Below are 17,629 nucleotides of genomic sequence, written 5' to 3' on the forward strand. Positions count from 1 at the left end.
TTCGTTATCTCTCAAAAAATCGGCAAAGGTTTTAAGTGCATCTGCTGCTCTTACTACTAATTTTTGTGCAATTATTGCATGTAATAATGTTAGTCTTTTATTTCTTTTCGTTTTTCTTTTATATAATCTTATTAGATGAATGAAATTTTCTAAACCGCTTCCGTTAAATTCTGGTATTAATTTTATGCATTTCGCAAAATCATATTCTGTAACTTCATCTAATTCTTTGTGATCGCTGTTGAATTTATTTTCATTTAAGGGTAAGCCTTCCTCTCTTCTAACTGGTTGTTCCATAGCTACTAATCTTGTTTTGAATCTTTCCATTTTTGCAAGAATGTTTTGCAAATGGTCATTTGAAGCACTTGATGTTTCTGGCATGATGTTTAGAATATGGGCAAAAGTTATTGAGCGGCACTGTATACTAATATTTAAATTTAATTTTTTCGAAAAGAATTTTAAAATCTCAGCAAAAAAATCTTTGATGCAAAAAATTCCGTTAAGTAAAAGTTTTTGTAATTGTTCAAACAATTACTAAAATAAAAGTTTACCAAGTAAAATTTATAACTAAAGTTTTTATATTGATTTATTTTATTAATTTTACTAATTAGATTTCCAAATTATGTCAATGTTTCAAGTTATATTTTGAATTGTAACAAATAATATGGAATTTAATTTCATGTTTAACATAAGCAAAAAATTAAATCTAATTATTCGTCTATATAAAAAATTTCTATTTAAGGCAATTTTAAAATCTTGGCGTCAATATAGTTTTGCTAATTTATAATTAATGAAAGTATTGACGCTAAGATTAAGTAAGTAAGCAAGAAGGAAATAAGCGAGAATGTAAGCAAATAACTAAGCAAATAATATATAACTTAATAATATATAACTTCGCGATAATTAATGATATTTTTCTACATTAAAAATATCTTAAACAAAATTTTAATGCACATTAAAATAAAATTAAAAGTCTAATGTTTAATTTACCCATATATTATTTATAAAAAGAAGAAAAATTATATTGCTATTATAAATAATCCAATTTTATATGCTTGACAAGGTAAATATTCAATTTCATCTCTGAAGCCTTGTTTTTTTATTAAATAATTGAATATACAAGTAGGTTTAATAGAATATTTTAATGATAATACAAAATTACGGTGTAATATTTGTATATTTTACTGAAAAAAGTTTTTAAATAAAAGTGGCAGTAAATATTAATTAATATGAAATCAAAAGTGGAAGTGAAAATTAATTAAGGTGTGTAAGTAGAAGTGAAAGTAGAAATTAATTAAGGTGAAAGTGGAAGTGAAAATTAATTAGGGTGAAAGTGAAAATTAATTTCGGATATACTTCCGAAAGCAACATACCTCCGATTTTTTTGGAACTTGGTATTGCAAAAAAATACTTGCACCCCGAAGTTTAAAGCCGAAAGGTAGTCTCGTAGGTTGAAGATAAGTCCAATTAATGGCGAGAGTAGTGTTTAGTGCGTCGACCAGAATAAGAGCGATCATCCCCACATAACCTTAGATTTAATCCTAGCAATACATATATGTTTATTTTCTATAAGTTGCCTTATCGAAACAAGTATAGAAAAGTTTTTCAATTTAGTTTTTATTGAAAAAATTGTTTTCTAACTCAAGGTCTAATTATTTTCTTTATTTGTTTTGTCCAGTAGTATACGCACTAATGGTTTATTTGATTTTATCTTTGTTGATTTAAAGGGAGAAGTAATTTTGGTATTATTATACAAGGGTCAGTAGTTTTTATTGGAGACCTCAAGGTCTCTAGAGTTATTCGATTATAAAATGAATATTTTTATTGGTAATATTAAAATTTTTTGTTTTTCGTTTTAAAAATGAACAGAAGTAAAGAGTTGTTGGAAAAGAAACAGTAAGTGCGTTTAACACTGGATTTCATGTGTCAGAGGACATCAGCATTAATAGTTTTATTTTATTTGGTCGATTTATTGAAAAAGGGAAAATTTTTGAATTAAAAAAATGTGAAAAAACTTATCTAAAAGAATAAAAAAACATGCAGAAGAGGGAAAAAATAATAATTATTTCACGTACACTCGATACGATATTGAAAATGAAACTTGAGATTTTTTTTAATCAATTGAAATTTTGTGTTTGCCCGAGAATTTCACTGGTGCGTCAGAAGAGATTTTTTTATTTTCTCTAACGGATTGGAAGTTGAAAAGGTTGGGCATGACTTTTACACACCTATACGCAGAGTGGAAAATCGATTTTGGCTTCCCTCTGAGCTGTCGACTATATCACATTCAAGAGGGGGAAAATTCTCTCGAAGTGACAGTTTTCGAAATGAGCTATATCCTAGGGTCCATCAAATTCTAAAGCATCCAGCGAGAAATTCTTGCTTGGCATTTCACGTCACTCGTGTTTAGTGTTCGCTATATTGCAAAGTATGGTCAACATCCTCCCTAATTTAACTCACCTTTCTCTCTCTCTCTCTCATTCTCTCTCACCCTTCAACTGTCAACAAAAACTTCATCATTTTCATAAAAAAATACATATTCAAACCATGCCGTCTAGGGAGTTAGGTGCAGTTAGCAACATGAGGAAATAAACATTTTAAATCATTTTTCAAATATCCAAATTTAAAAAGCACAAATTTTGAGCTCAATATTGTGTCAATATTGCATGACAAAATTACTTCTAACTTTAAATATGAAACAAAATAATTTTTAAGAATACAAAACATTAAGGGTAGAGACCACATTTTAAGAGTCTGACATTCAAGCGTTATTACAAAATGTTTTTTAAAAGCGAAAACATGATTTAATTATTATTATAATAATAATACATTAATTAATAATTAGATGTATCAGTTGAAAACATAAAAATTACATGAAACCTGTGTGGTTTATAAGAATAAAAGTTGATTAAATTTTGACGAAGAAACAGTAACTATTACATTATCTTTGGTTTCATTGTTATTTTGAATATAATGGTTAAAATCAGATGCTTAACGATAGGAAAATTATATGTTTGATAAAGCGTGTTCACAGAATTCAATAATTTTTTTTCGCGCGAATGAACATACATATTCTTTTTTTTAATTAACTAACAACTCATTTCTAGTTTTAGCCTTTGTTACTCAATTCAGATCCAAATTATTCGATCATATTTCAGATGAATGATTTTGACGTTTGAATTCATCAATTTCAATCGCTTTAACAGGCAAATTTTGATATCTATTATTCATGTGAGTTCAAAGGTATATTTTCCAAAAATTTTCCCGTTTGCAGTCATTTATTTCATTTTTTTATTTTAATTCTCAAATAATTGTCGAACCGATAGCCTATAACATTATTTTATTTTGCAAAATTATTTGTTATATAATTTGTTCGGTTGTTTAATTTATTTTGTAAAAATAAAACAATATAAAAAATTATTCTTGTAACAAAGAATAAATTAAAAGTAATAAAAGTTAAATCGAGGTTTCTTGGTGGAATTAATTTTATATTATTTGAATTTTGAAATATTGCTTAAATTCTAAAAGTGTGACAGTGGTGGGATAGTGTGAATCTGATTGGTGCGCGCTCATGACGCATGCGCGTGAAGTCAGTTCTCCCCACCACGAGGCGAACAACAAGTATAGAAATCATTGAAATCACGTGGATGAAACTTTGAGTGGACGAGGGTTAGAATTTGAATCAAGCATTCGACAATTCGAAAGTAACGGTTGTCACCTAAACTGTCAATTAACAAACAAATCAATTCAATAAATTTAATAGAAAATATTGTATAGGACAAGTTATTTATTTTATGTTCATAAAATAAATAACAAAGGAACAATCGCAAAAAATTTGACAAATTCAGAAAAGTAATTTTTAATAAATTACACTACACGCAAATAAAAAATTTTTAAATTCAGTGATGATAATAATTTTTTGTTACTGAATAATCTTCTTTGCAAAGAGGTTATTGTCAGTATTTTATGAGATATATTTAAGAAAAATAATCGAACCGGATTATGGTAATAAAGTATAGAAAGACTGAAATGAAAAAAAACAGCGTGAAAAAGATCAAAGGTAAATTTTCCTGAGAGGATAAATTTCAAGCCGAAACAAGGAGAGTTCAGGAGGTATTTTCAAGGGATCTTTTCAAAGTGGAATCCCACTTGAACTCGATGATTGTTTATCCCTACTAAAAGTTGAAAATATATTCTTTGCTAATAAATTATGCATTTGTAAACTTCTTTTTAATACTTTTCTGTATTTTTTTACATATTGATAGTCCTACATTCTAAATTTTTTATCTAATTAGTTAAAATTTTTTATATTTATTTGAAGAATATACGGGCAATGCCCGTATTACTGCTAGCTTCATACTCATTATTTTCTGTTTTTAATTTGTTATTAATTTTCTCTCTCTCTCTTTGTTTCGGACAAAAGCGGTAGACCAGAATGCAGGAAAGCACCTTCTAGTTTCTAATCTTGACCCTCCTTTGAGAAGAAATTTTATTTTGTCTTGTTTCCCCTTTAGTGAGTCGCGAGCACACGCAGCACGCTTGAATACACAAAAGGTTGCGTGATATGTTTTCATTATTGTAAATTGTATGACTGCTTCTACGTGATAATTGCTTTATTGTTCACTCAACGCCAGTTAAGTTCATTTTCGAGCTTCTTAAAGTTACTCTACTAAAACATATTTCATTGTTTTAAACTGGGTCATTTTCGACACACAATTGTGTTGTTTGAAAATTGTGTCAAGCTTATTAACCCAAAGGGAAGTATTTAAATTTTTTTTTTGCTTCCATATTTCAATTTAGTTTATTATTATTTATGGAAACCAAAGTTAGAAAAAATTGTTAAACTTATAAATTTTTTTATTTTGGTTGCAATTTGAGAATAAATTCAATGAGTTATATACGCCACTGTAAATTTCTGAAAATTGGTTAGTTTTGCAACAAAATTTTGTTTACGAAAGAATTAAAAATAAATATTAATAAGTTAATTCTCTTAAAGTACATGTATTTAACTTTATGAGGCAATCATAGTGTAGTCGATGCATCTCGTGTGGTGGACGAACTGTGACTGTATCTGATTGGTCCCAGTCCGCTGGGCATGTGCGCACCGTACTAGTTGACCACCTGCCGCCAGACGGTCAGCCAATAGTGGACCTGCATCCCTTCCATGGCGCTCCCAGAACAGTCGGTGGTATAAAAAGAGGGAAATGACTTGAAATCATTCACTCGAGTATTGGACTCAGTGAATGAAGGAACAATGCCAACAATTCTGACAAAGAAGCCAACAATTTACAACTATTGGAACAATGTTAATTTCAAAATTATCTAAAAATTTTTCATCCCTTAACAGAACTTTAGAACTTTGTAAGTATTTTGAGTCTAGTTTCTTCTTCTGAAAATTAGAAAATCTTTTAGTGCGGTCGTCTCTTGAAGGAAAATCGAAAAACTTCCGAGGCCAATTACTCAGTGGCTATGTAGAGTGTAAATATTTTCCAGATTCAAGCTTCAGATCCTGATTTCAAAAGTATCAGAGGAAAGCAAAAGAGAGAGAGAGAGAGGGAGTGATATGGCAAAGTTGAAAGATCCTTCTGACAAGAGTTGAGTTCAGTGACCGTTCCCATCATCTCCGTCTTGGAAGAGACAAAAATGCATTCGAATTCTCGAGATGAATTTTTTTTTCGTTTTGAACCTTTTAAGTACACGACCATGATTCTTTTGTGGTATTCTCAATTACTTGGGAGACTGAAAAATTCGTTCATTAAAGTCACACCACCACCACCATGCTATCTCTCCTCTCCCCTTTCTCTCTACTCTTACACTCGACTTTTTAAAATCTTTGTTTACCACGAGTTCTGGACTCTTTGAGTCTCGTTAGTCTCTCGAAAAAAATCAAAGCACTTCTTCTATCCATAAACGATTTTTCTTTGAGGAACAAAAACATAGTGTTCACGTGCTGTAAAATGCGGGACATGAGATTCAGCTCAGTAAACATTGTCACTCAGAGGATAAAAGTCATATATTTTTTTCTAAAAGGAATAATTATTTTAAGTTCTATCACAATTGTCACATATTGAAAAATGCCATTTCGTAACTAATTCAGGAATGTGAAAATAACATTTTCATCAACTTGTTTTTTTACATCAAATTTCCATTTGTTTTATAATGAAATGCAAATAATGATTGTGTTCGACGAGAAATTGAGGAAAAAAAAATTATTTTCTTTTTCAGAGGAAATCAAGTGTGTGTGTGTGTGTGTGTGTGTGTTTGTGAGAGAGAGGGGGAGAAGAAAAGAGAGAAAGAATTCTCAGAAAATGGAATGTTTCGAGGCGATAGCAATGGACCTGGCATGGATAACCGCATACTTTACTGGATTATGCATCATGTCGATTCTGGCACACATTCTGGCCATAATACCTTCTTTAGTACTTTACTTGACCAATTGGTTTGAAATCATCTCCTGATTGTCTGCCCGTGATCTTGAATCAAAATATTCCTCTTCAATTTTGTCAGTAAATGGTTATGTAAATTTTTTTTCAATATAAACATATTTTCTTTTTTTGCTAAACTATCGAAAGACGTTTGGAAAAGTACACAAAAAAGGGAAGAAAAAAATATGGAAAGAAACCCGTGAAAGGGAAGCAGTTTTATATATACATATATATATAACTATTTGTATAAGAAGATGGACGTAAATTCAATTTTAAATGAACCAATTTGAAAGCGCTGAAACTTGGACGTTTTCAAAAAGTTTATCAATGTCGAGTGGACTCGTTTTATTTACGAGAAAACTATTTAAACTTTCTCATGTAAAACTTTCTTACAAACTATATTTTTCTATTTCCATTTTCTCAAGACAACTTTCTCTCTCTCTCTCTCTCTCACTCTTTCTCTCTTAGAAACAATAAAATTATTCAATTGAATTTAATGATTTTTATGGCGAAGGGAAATAAATTCGAAGCAAAATAAAGTGTTAGGGGAAAAAATTAGAGATTGTTATAGTTTAGAAAAATTTAACATACTAAATTAAATATATATATATATATAAATTAATTATTACTTATTTTAAATGTCTTGAATTTTGAAAAGTTGTGAAATTAACGAAAAGAGAATAACAAATATTTGAGGGAGATGCTATAGAAGATAAAAGGAAATAAATCGAAGAAAAAGCACAAAAAAATTTAGTTGAAGCCAGATGGATTAAAAAGCTTTGGTGAGAGCAAATCGTATTTTTCGATCTCTCAGATTTCTGCAACATATACCTTTGAGAGTTAACGATGTAATTTCTATTCATGATTCGCTTAATGAAAACATAATTGTATCAAGTCTATTTACACACATAGGATAGTGTGTAATCAAGAGACCGTTCAATCTGAATTATCACAGTTTTCAACAATAACTAATTGTCAAAATAAATAGTTACATACAAAAGGACAGGTGTATTTTTTTATTAAAAGTCAACAGGGGAAGAGCGTCCTGGTGCATAAATTTTGATGTGAATCTCGAATATTCAATATTTCTTGTTTTGGTTCTGTCAAAATACTTTCAGCAATAATTTTGTATTAAAAACTCCTTTCAGGAGTGCTTTTGGCTATGGATAATTTAACGTTGACTATTCTGTAATTTCACTTCACCTCACTTTTACTTCAGTTTAACTTCACCTCACTTTCACTTTACCTCACTTTCCCATAACTTCACTTTAACTTCACCTCACGTTCACTTTACTTTACTATCATATCATCTCACTTCTATTTAACTTTACCCCACTTTTACTTCTCCAAATTCACTTCACCTTTCTTTTTCACCACTTTCACTTCACTTCTTGTTTACCTATGTTTCACTTAACTTTTAATCTACCTTTATTTTACTTCAATAATCTCTCAGCCTACTTTTACGTCACTCTAACTCTCCCTTATGTTTTTCACCTTACTTCCACTTTACTTAACATTTACTTAACTTCCACTATATTACAGAAAAAATTATTCTATTTATTTTTGGTCTTTTCTAATTTTAGTTTAAATTTTCTTTAGCAGGAATTTGCATTTCCTTCAATCAGTTTTAAATAAACTGCTAGTTTTTTAATTTTTCATCAGTTACTCATAAGCACATATCTAGCTATATTATTGTTTAAATTTAAGCTTTATGGTAAGGTATATATAATGTAATTTGACTTTAACGATAGGACGCACAGTAGTGGGGCAATACTTGAATTTAATGTACATAATCGTCTAGAGCCTTCATTTCTTAACCGATATTACTAAATTTTTTAAAATAAAAGATTATAAAATTTGGAAGAGATTTTTTAAACCCGAATTGCGAATGTGAAGTGCAGTGAATGTGAGGTGAGGTTAAAGTGAAAGTAAGGTAAAGTGAAAGTGAAATGAATGTGAGGTAACGTGAAAGTAATGTGAAGTGAAAGTTAGTGATGTGAATGTGAGGTGAAGTGAAAGTAAAAGTGAGGTGAAGTGAAACTACAGAATACCCCCCTGTTTTACCGACCGCGGATAATTAAAAACTGTAATTAACTATATTAATTTGAATGTTCTTTCATTCTTTCATTCACTTTTTCTGTCCCTCACGCTCTGAAGTTGTCTTTTATTTATACTTTTGTTTTTGTTATCTTTAGATAGATTGTATATTATATTATTACTAGAAAATTTAACGCGCTGAACGTGATATTAAATTTATTATTGTTATGCAAATTACAAATATTTTTAATTTTCAAATATAAATTTTTAAAATAATTTAATAATCAAAATTTAAAAAATTCACTTATTAAGTACAAAATTAATTATTACTGTTCATATTTTCTAAAATTTTAATAAATCTTTCGAAAAAATTCAATTATTTTTATAAATAGTAAAATTCTTCAAAAGAATTAAATTATTTTTAAACAAATTTAAATAAAATTACATGAAAGAATTTAATTATTTTCAAAAATTTCCATAAAATGCAATTTCAACAAGAATTTAAAATTCTCTAAAAATAATTCAATTATTCTCAAAATATTTTTAAAAAATTCTATACACGGAGAAAACTGGAGTATTCAACTAACTATCTGGAGGGACAAACAGACTATATTTGAGGTTAAGTTTTTCGTAACAATCTCGGAGGGATAAATAGACACTCCGATGATTAATTTGACTCACTCGCGGAGGGAAAAGTTAACTATCCAGAGAATCAGGCTTTACACTCAAAACCTAACCCTCTAAGTTTGACTATCCAGTTTTCTCAGTGTATAATTAAATTACTTTCAATGCAATTTTTGAATATATTCGTCAAAAAAATTGAAAGAATTCAATTATTTTCAAAAAATAATAAAATTCTTGTTATGAATTCAATTATTTTGAATATACATAATTTTAATAAAATTCTTTAAAGAAATTCCATTACTTTCGAAACAACTTTAATTGAATTTCTCGAAAAAATTTCATTATTATTGCTTCCTCATAAAGGAAGCTTTGTATTAGCAAAATTTTGGATTGTCATTTTTTGACATATTTATAAATTTTTTTTTATTATGCCTAATACTTTAGTACTTTATATATGCACAGGAACTCCCCGTATAAATGTTCTAAATAAATAAAAAAAAATTTCGACGTATTTTGACCTCCGAAGTCCAAAAAACGGATTTTAAAAATTTGTCCCGATGTGTATGTGTGTGTGTGTACTAACATTACATTTGCCTCAATATCTCAGAACGAGAAAGAGCTAAAGGCCTCAATTTTTTTTAAATTGTAGGTCTCCCCGGGGGACATAAAATGAGAGTATTTTCAGCCCGATTCATGAAGTTTAACTATTTTTTTTTGCATTTTTCATTTTGTAAAAAAACGTTTTTTGGACATAACTTAAAAAAATGTTAGGACACTTATAAATATTTTTCTTTAGTTTTGTAGAGTATTTTCAGACGCATCTTTTAAGCCCTAATTGAGCATTTTTCGTTCATATTAACTGGAAATATTAAACTTTAAAAAATCAAAAATTTTAGAAAATAAGACTTTTTTGAAAATTTTGTTGAAAAATGTAGAAGTTTAGTTTTGTTTTGTACTTAGTTTTGTAGAGTTTTTTAAGGCGCATCTTTTGAGCCCTAATTGAACATTTTTCGTCCATATTAACCGGAGATATTAAACTTTTAAAAATCTAAAATTTTGAAAAATAAGACTTTTATAAAATTTTTTTTAAATTATGTAAAAGTAACTTCAAAAAATTATTACTAACTTGAAGAGCATTAAAAAACGCTTCGATTGATCTATTTTTTAACCTGATTCGGGCAGAAATTATGAAATTATTGGTATTTGAAAAATCAAAGATTGTGGAAAATATCATTTTTTCAACATTCTTGTTTATTAACTTATGTGTAATTATTAAACTATTATTACCATCTTATAGAATATATAAAAACACATTTTTTGGACCAATATTTAATGATTTTTATCCCTTTTATAAAAAGTAATTCTTATATTTCAATTATTATTATTTCTATGAGGAAGCAAAGTGTTCATGAAATGAACACCAAAATTATAAAAATGTACAACTTGGCAGCGGTTTTTTCAAATATTTCTATAAAATTCTTCATAAAAATTTAATTATTTCTTAAAATTTTTTAAAAATCTCGCGAAACATTTTAATTATTTTTATAAATAGTAAAATCCTTCTAAACAATTCAATTATTTTTTTCAATAGTAAAATCGTTACAAAAATCCAATGATTTTCAAAACAATTTTAATTGAATTCCTCGGATATGAATTCAAATATTTTTAAATATTTCCATAAATTTCAATTATGTCCAAAAATTTTAATAAATTCTTCGAAACAATTTTTATAAATAGTTAAATTCTCCACAAGAATTCAATTATTTTCAATTCACTTTTAATAAAGTTCTTCTTCATAAAATTTAAATGCTTTCAAAATTTTCAATTAAAATTATTAAACAAAAACTCCATTAGTTTAAAAAAAATTCAAAGAAATTCTTCAAAAGAATTTAATTATGATTTTTAAAAATTTTAATAAAATTCTTTACGAGAATTCAGTTATTTTCCTAAATAATAAAATTCTTTGAAGGAATTCTATTATTATCAAATTTTTTGATAAAATTCTTTGCAACAATTCGATGATTTTCAAATATATTAATTTTCAAATTGAAAATATTTGAAGAGAAAAATTATAAAAAAGTTAATAATATAATGCAATTTATTTTGCATTATTGCTTCCTCGTGAGGAAGCTTTGTAGTCGTTTAATTTACAAAATTTTTAAAAATCCTTTTAACAAATTTTCTTCTATATAGGACTATGTTATATAAGACCCTGAACAATTGTCCGTATGTATGTATGGATGTGTGTATGTGTGTGTATGTGTGTGTGTATCCCGATTTTTGTGAATACGATAACTCGAAGAGGTTTTAACGAATTTGGCTAAAATTTACCAGGTATATTTATCATAAAAATATCTCGAAATGGATTGATAGACTTTAAAAAATTCTCAAAAAAAAATTTTTTTTTTTACTTTTTTCTAAAAAAAAATTTTTTTAAGTTGGTTATTGAAGTTAATATATAATAAAATCTTATTCTTTGCATCAAGACGAATCGATTTGTATATACAAAGTATAAATTGTATGAGAATTTATAGAGTTAATCACAATTAAAGCTGAAAAATTCGCATTTTTATCAAAAAATGAGTTCTTTCTGCAAAATTATGTTGCCGTATAAGAAAATCTTACTCATCTATTTCTAAAATCTTATTCTTTGCACCAAGACGGATCGATTGGTATATATAAAGTATATATTGTATTTAAATTTATAGAATTAAAACCATTTATAGACAAAAAATTTGAACTTTTAATAAAAATTTATTTTTTCTTAAAAGTCATGTTGCTGTACAATAAAATGTTATTATTTCTTGAAAAATGAATCAAAAATTTTATTCTTTGCATCAAGACGAATTGATTGATGTATATAAAGTATATATTTTATTAAAAATTATAAAATTAATTACAATTAACGTTGAAAAATTCACTTTTTTACTAAAAATTTTTTTGTTTATTTAGATTTATATTACTGTATAAGAAAATCTTATTCTTTCTAATAAGACGAATGAACTTTATTTTATAAATTTTAAATTGTATTAAAAGTTATTTAAAAATTAAATATACTTATATATAGTTAATGCTTCCTCCACGAGGAAGCAAATTTTTTTTGCTGATCGTAAAGAGGAAGCAAAATGTTCATGTAATGAACATCTGGATTTACAACTTTTTTTGTTTAATTATGAATCACAATTTTTTTAACAAAATTATTATTTTGTTTTTGAAAAAGAAGAAAAATATTTGCAAAATTCCTATTTTTGAATCTTATTTTTGGAACAGGATTTTCCACAGGAATTAAGACATTCAAAAATTTCAAATTCAAACCTTTTTTTTAAATTAAACAACTTATAAAAGTATTTTTATAAAATATGAAGATATCGATTGCTCCGAGTCGAAGAGTCGGAGTGATTGATTTCTTCATGTTTTATAATAATTAAAGATGACCAAGTAATAAAATCATTATTTTATATTATTATAAGAATATTGTTACTTTAACTTCATCAAAATTATTTTCATCATTTTAATTTAATTATTATTTTCTAAAATTTTAAATTATTTTTTATGAAAATAATTGAATTCCTTAAAAAAAATTTATTATTTTATAAAAATAATAATTGAATTCTTGTGAAATTTATATTATTATTTATGAAAATAATTTAATGTTTGCATACAATTTTATTAAAAATTTGTTCAAATAATTGAAATCATTTTGAGAAATTTTATTAAAATAGTTGTTTTGAGAGTGAGGGAGTGAGGTTAGCCTTGCTGGTGAGAATTAAAGAGTCCGTTCAAAAAATGCAGGTGGAATAAATTTCGGAAAATTATACACAAAATTAACTATTTATTTTCTTGTTAACCAGAACAAAACACACTTTACACTTGATGAGAAAAATGCCTTAATGTTCACTAGTAAGAGTCTTGTTGAAATCAGCTGACGACCACGCCGGCCGGCAGCACACTTTACACTTGAGATTAACCTTGACTCGCGACTTTTCACTTTAATTGTTTTACAGAATGAGAGAATACCTTGAGATAATAATTTTATTGTTTGGGATTGATTTGAGTTTATAAACGGATGATAAATTTCGAGGAAAACGAGGAGGTGAGAAAATGTTGTATCTCTCGAGAGTTCCCTTTTTCGAAGTGAGAACTTTACATACATGCGGTACGACGACGCGGTGACAATAATAGCGCCCTCGAGCGGCAGCGTTACGTACAAATTCAAAATTATCGCGCACAACAATATTTCACCACAATTCAATTCACTCAGAATTGAACAATAGTAGATATTGAAAATCATTAAAATTAGAAAAATGCATTTTATTTTTGAAAATAATTGATATTAGGACAAGAATTATTTTGACATTTAGGGAAATAATTGAACTTTGGAGAAGAATTTTGTTATTTATAAAGACAATTGGGATTTTTACAAAATTTTTTTTCAAATTTTGTACATAGTTGAATTTTATTATTTTTTTTTTAAATAGTTGAATTTCTGCAATTATTTGTAATTTCTCCAAAATTGAATTTTTTTAGTGTTTTCAACAAAAATTTAAATTAGAAAGTTTTCAAATTCTATTATTTTTAAAAATTGCTAATTTTATTTAAAAAAGGTAGTAAGAAGTTAGCCGCGTGCTTTAGCGCGCGAATTGTTGCTAGTTTAGTTTACTTGCGAATCACTGGATTCCCGCATAGATAATTAATTTGATGTTATTTGAAATATTGGTTAAATTTTAAAGAGTGACATTGGTGGGATAGTGTGCATTTGATTGGTGCGCGCTCATGACATATGCGCGTGAAGTCATTCTCCCCACCACGCCCACGAGGCGAACAACAAATAGAAATCATTGAAATCACGTGGATGAAACTTTGAGTGGACGAGGGTTAGAATTTGAATCAAGCATTGGACAATTTGAAAATAACGGTTAAGTAATCTAAACTGTCAATTAACAAACAAATCAATTCAATAAATTTACTACAAAAATATTGTATAGGACAAGTCATTTTGAATTGAAAACTCCTATCAAGAGTGGTTATGACTATGGATAATTTGGTGTTGTGTTTTACCGACCGCCGATAACTAAAAACTGAAATTTAGTATTTAATTCACTTGGTACTTACTCGAAGAGGAAAGTGCTGACATGACGCCAATTTTGTTGACAGGACATTTAATTTCATTCATGAAAAGATAATTTACAATTTCTAAAGAGACTGTATTATAATTACCATTTCGTAAATAAAAAAAGGGAAATGAAATAAAAAATAAGCAATTCAAGGGAAAAGATTTCAAAATCAATTGAAAGGTAAAAATATTCTTTGGGCTTTTCGAGCTCCGTTTACATATCCTTTGATTATTTTCGAGAACTCAGAATTCTGATATGGGTAATTTATATTCAATTCTTAAAGAGTTTCAAAGGCACTTGAAATAGTTTGCGTCTTTGAATAATCAGACACTGACAGCAAGTTTTTGCAGAATAAACGGAAAATATCAATTTTTAGTTTAACATCAACAAAAGAGAACAATAAAAAAATCTAAAGGTTTAAAAATATTTTTCAATAATAATAGTACACTACAAGTCAAAATTGAGAGACCACCCATTTTCAGTAATTCTTATAGTATAGCAGATGATCTTTAAAATAATCCTAAGATGATTAAAAAGCGTTCATTATTTTACAAGTTATTCAAATTTTTGTAATACATTGAAAATGACGAGTTTTAAAAATATCTAAATAAATTATTGGCCAAACCACTTTTATGAAATATCTTGTTCTTTTCAAAATTTTATCATCTATTAAAAATTAAACAGAAAAAAATTTTAGTTTCAAAAAATTTTATGTTTAAAACGTTTTTCATTCGCCTGAAAATGGGTGGTCTCTCAATTTTGACCGGTTGTGTAATATTCGAAAAAATTATCACGTGTACACACTTATTTTTATTATAATTTTTATCATTTGACAGAAGTGCAGAATTTCTATTTTGTATGGTGATAAAAGAAAAAAGAATTTGTTTCCTTTGGTCCTTCTATATACTCTGGTGATTATTCTCAATATTCTCTCTCTCTCTCTCTCTCTTTCTATTTAAAAAAATGTAAAGTATCTCGACTCACCTTTCAGGGAAGCTTTCTCCGTGATAAAATTGATTTCATTGAATGTCGTGGCTTCAGAATTGAAGAGTACTGTGACTCAATTGTAATTGTGCCAACCAGAAGGTTTTTCCGTATCACAGTATAGAGGATATCCATTTTATCGAGTGAAATTTATGAAGAAAAAATTTTATACTTAGAAGTGAGGGAGAGAAGTATTTTTAAAACTATCAACTCGCTTTTTATATTTAAAAAGCCTTAGGAAATATTTTTCCTTCTTCTTCGTTGTTCGATCATAAAAATATTAGATTTATGAAAAAAGATGCAGGAATTTTTTTTCCAACTCTGGTTATCACGTTTTTAGTACAAGTGATTTGAGAATATTAATAGAAAAGGTTTTGAATAATTCTCAAAAAAAGATTTAAGAACTCAACATTATTATGTTTTATATTCGGTGAATTGTTTTGAATCGAAAATTATTTTGAGTTTTAGTTTGTTTATCGTTTTGTAATGAGAAAAGAAATAAGAAATTAGTTCATTCTGCTACGAATTAATTAATGTCGTCGAAATCCAAAAAACTATATTTGTTCAAAGCTGCGTTCACCTTTACTGGCTGCCACTTTAGAAATGGTATTTTACTCCATTTTTTTCCATTTTAAACAGATTTATTTACGTTGTTTAAAGGACCATTTCATATTATGAAATTTTGTCCCAACTAATTTTGTATTGTATTGTGTAGTGTTGATGAGTTCTAAATTTTATAAATATATATTCAATGTGATTTATTTAGTAAAAATGAATAAAAAACTAAACAATATTGTGATTTTAAGCGTAATTAAATAAAATAAGCTTAAAACTAGTTAACAAAAATAAAATTAGTAAAAGAAACAAAAGTAGAATGCTGAGATATTCAATTGCGATCACATTAAGATATCATAAGGTAATTTATAAGTATTTCTAAAGGGGAATTCACTTTTATTATTATAAATAATTAGTTCTTCTTTTAACTCATCTATACTCTTGATATTGTCATAAAATTTTTTTGTTTGTACGTAAATATAGTCTTTAATTAATTCGATATCACAGGTTTCGTACACACACTTATTTGAGGTTTTGGGACCATCTTTAATTATGTCCCTGAGTATTTTATTTTGAAAGACTTGTAGCCCCCCGTATTGGGTTTCACTTGTATTTGACCAGATCGCCACTGCATATAGAAGGATCGGTTTTACAATTTGCTTATATAATATTAATTTATTTTTTAGAGAAAGAGTACTTGCCCTACCTATTAAATGATGCAGCATCATATCAATGATATAAGCTTTATTCTTTGTTTCTTTAATATGATAGTTATGTAATAATTTATGATCCAGATAATAACCCAAGTATTTAGGGGAGAGTCTCCAGTTGTGAGACGGGTTTTATTTTTGACCCGTAAATTGTAAACGGGTAAACGAAATTGTAAATAAAATACACCGTTCGAAAGGTAACATAAATGGGTGATTCTCCTGAAAGGGACCCTTTTTTGGTTGAATTTCCAAAAAATCAAATTATTCTTTTTTTGTTACTTTTCTTTCATAAATAAGTTTAGAAAATGTTTAAAGATAAAAATATAAGTTGCGCAAAATTAATTTTCAGAAATAAGACCTCCAGGAACATTTTACTATCATGTGTTCTAGAGGTTAAGTATAATTAATTATAACTTTTAAATTAATTATTTTGTAAAAAAAACTCGGTAGGAATATTTTTTTTAAATAATAAATTGTTATGTTTTAATTTATTGCACTTTTTGCTTGTATATTTTATTTTTATTAAATTAATAATTTAATTTGAGGGTTAAATATTTCAAAACAATGATTAAAAAATTAAAAACAAAAGAAAACGCCTATCAAATATAAAAAAGGCTTCGGAGATGAATTGATAATTTAATGAAAAAATTCTCATTTTTTCTAATTTTAAATATATTACAATTTTTTAAACAATATTTTTAGTTTTAATCATCAAATATTTTCACATCGATTACATATTATGTTTAAAACGTTAAAAAATATGATGTTATTATATAGAAAATGAGGCTTCGGAGATGAATTTAATTTTTACTCTCATTGATAATACTATTTTAATTAATAATTTAAATAACTTTTTTTACCTTATTTTAAACAAATGTAAGTAAAAAATAATCCTTATATTCTAAACTTTAATTTGATATATATCATAAATATGTTGGAATTGTTTAAATACGTTAAAATATAATTATAAAATATACATTCTGTTTAACCAAAATTCGATGACAAAATTAAATATGTTTTTTAAATAGGAAGAAATTTAAATATAAGCAATAGAAGATTATATAAAGATAGATAAATCTTCGTAGATTATAAATAAATTTTTCAAAAAATTTAAACTTGATAAAATATTAATGAAAAATTAATTTAAATAATGAACCTCATGTTGGAGACACGTGAAGTGGTC

This window comes from Leptopilina heterotoma, unplaced genomic scaffold (genome assembly GCF_015476425.1).
Source record: "Leptopilina heterotoma isolate Lh14 unplaced genomic scaffold, ASM1547642v1 Lhet_15, whole genome shotgun sequence".
Lineage (NCBI taxonomy): Eukaryota > Metazoa > Arthropoda > Insecta > Hymenoptera > Figitidae > Leptopilina > Leptopilina heterotoma.